At 38.7% G+C, this 2,674-nt stretch overlaps 1 pseudogene; it reads right to left on the bottom strand.

Annotated features, from left to right (window-relative positions):
• Positions 1 to 340: 340 nt before the first annotated feature.
• On the bottom strand, positions 341 to 439 carry LOC132297808 (small nucleolar RNA R71; annotated as a pseudogene).
• Positions 440 to 2,674: the final 2,235 nt, after the last annotated feature.

Below are 2,674 nucleotides of genomic sequence, written 5' to 3'. Positions count from 1 at the left end.
CTAATGAATATAATGCACCCACATACATTCAATTGCCACCATTTAGAGCACATCACTATGAGATCAAGCCATAAACCATTCAAGTGCTTCTTAACTACCATGGACTTCCAAGTGAAGAACCTTATAAGCATTTGGATGAGTTTCTTGAAGTATGTTCCACCGTAAAATATACGGACATGTCGGAAGAGGTCTTAAGGCTTAAACTTTTTCCATTCACCCTAAAAGACAAGGCAAAATATTGGTTTAACAATCTTAGGCCTTTTTTAATAACTTCTTGGGCAGAAATGCAACAAGCATTCTTGAAGAAGTACTATCCAGTTTCTAAGACCAATGCCATGCGAACCTCAATTCGAGAGTTTTCACACGGGAATAGGGAAACATTCCATGAGGCATGGGAACGCTTTAATGAATTGCTTAGGAAGTGTCCACATCATGACATGCCCAAATGGCAACTAGTTTAATATTTCTTTGAGAGCTTATCGGACAATCATAAGGGCATTATTGAGGCTTCCATGGGTGGCTCTTACATTGATAGGCATGAGGATGATGTGTGGCGTCTTTATGAGAGCATGAGTGAAAATTCTTTGCATCGAACTCTATCTTCTAAGAATGGTAGGAATTCTAGTGGAAGAAAGAGTGTTGGCTTGCATCAAGTCGACCATTCCAATGAAATAGCCATTGAGATGAAATCCTTATCTCAAAGGTTTGATCAATTCTTGATCAATCAAAACTCGGAAAATCAAGTATCTTCCATTCCTAACCATCCACATCATGCATCTAATGAGACATGTATGACTTGTTCAAGTGTTTTACATTCTACTTCCAATTGTCCCCATCGATATGTGCAAGGTGAACATTATGAACAAGTCATTGCAACTTTTGTTAATCAAGGGAACAATCCTTATGGCAATCATTATAATCCAAGTTGGAGGAATTATCCGAATTTTTCTTGGAAAAATGAAGGGGAAGGCTCAAACCATCCCCAAGGCGGTTTCCAAGGGAAATACATTTCACCTCTAATGTAAAGCCAAAGTTCCCAAGGATATACACCATTTTAATCGCAAGGAAACCAATTATCTAATTCTCATTTTCCATGTCAATCATATTCTCAAGGGAATTCTAGGAGTCCCGCCTTTGAAGAGAAGTTTTGACCGCTCTAGGCACTTTAGAGGCTAACACTCAATTACTTCATTCTCACTCTCAATCCATTACAAAGCTAGAAACCCAAGTAGGGCAAATAGCAAGCACCTTAAATGCTAGAGAGAAAGGGAAAATGCATTTGAATGCCCCACCAAAGCAACAATGTGTTGTGGAGACTCATTCCTTTTCGGAAGATCACACAATAGAGCATGTTAATGTGGTGATAACCTTGAGAAGTGGGAAGATTGTGGACAACTAAGTGGGTATGTCCAATGAAGATAGTGAGCCGGTGCAACTCAAAGTTGACACCCGTCCCGTTTCACATCCTATTCTTCCTTCATTGCATATACATGATTTTTCAAATGAGAATGTATTGAAAAGTGATTTTGAAAAGAAAGATTTGCAAAATGATTTGAAAACTTCTTGTGTTGAAGAGACTTCAAAGAAAAATTTTGAAAAGATTTTTGAACCAAAAGTTCCATTTTCGGATGCCTTAAAAGGATCCATTTAAAATGACAAGCAAAAGGCCAAAATCAATGAAATTATGGATGTGTTTAGGCAAGTGAAAATCAATCTTCCACTTTTGGATGCAATCAAGCAAATTCCGGCTTATGCCAAGTTTTTAAAAGACTTATGCACCCAAAATAGGAAGAACAAAAGCCAAACACCTAGGAAAGTGGTCTTAACTGAGCAAGTAAGCTCAATTTTGCAACATAACACTCTTCCAAAGTTTAAGGACCCCAGTTCACCTACTACTTCTTGCATCATTGGTGACAATGTCATTAATCGGGCTCTTCTAGACTTAGGAGCAAGTGTTAATCTTCTCCCATATTCAGTGTATGTGAAATTAGGCTTAGGAGACTTGAAACCGACGTCGGTGGTTTTGTAACTTGCCAACCGATCCATCAAGAAGCCTAGGGGTATCATTGAAGATGTTTTGATTAAAATTGATAAGTTTTTCTTCCCCATTGATTTCGTTGTCATTGACACGGAACTGGTCCCAAATTCTAAGAGCCAAATTCCCATTATCCTTGGCCGTCCTTTCTTGGCAACCGCGAATGCCAACATTAATTGTAGGACGGGGATAATGAAGATCTCATTTAGCCACATGAAGGTGAAGTTGAATATTTTCAATCCAACCCCAAAATTCATTTGACAAGCATGAAGAAGTTAATGTTGTAGAGAAATGTCATGACCTTAAATGTGAAGGAATTAAGTTTTTGTGTGGTTCCAAGGTTTCAAATAGTCCATCTTCAACCTTGAAACCAAACAAAGTTGTTTCAAAATCTTGCTTTGAAAGGGCATGGAAGCCCAAAGGTCATTTTGACCAAGGACCAAAAAGTTCCTTTGAGCCTAATCCAACAAATTCTCTAAGGAATCATTTGTTGGGTGGAGCTCAAGGCATCCATCACCCCATTAAGGAGGGGATGCACTACAAGATATTTGATCAGGGCTAAAAGAGCCTAACGTCTTGCTAGAGACATAAAAGACTAGCACGACATTTCGTAGGGTGTCAAAACCATATTCCTCCCTC

The sequence above is a fragment of the Cornus florida genome, unplaced genomic scaffold, assembly GCF_030987335.1.
Source record: "Cornus florida cultivar Cherokee Brave unplaced genomic scaffold, ASM3098733v1 CherokeeBrave_3.0.0_Hap2_Chr02, whole genome shotgun sequence".
Classification (NCBI taxonomy): Eukaryota; Viridiplantae; Streptophyta; class Magnoliopsida; order Cornales; family Cornaceae; genus Cornus; species Cornus florida.
This window is presented reverse-complemented; position numbering and strand designations above follow the sequence as displayed.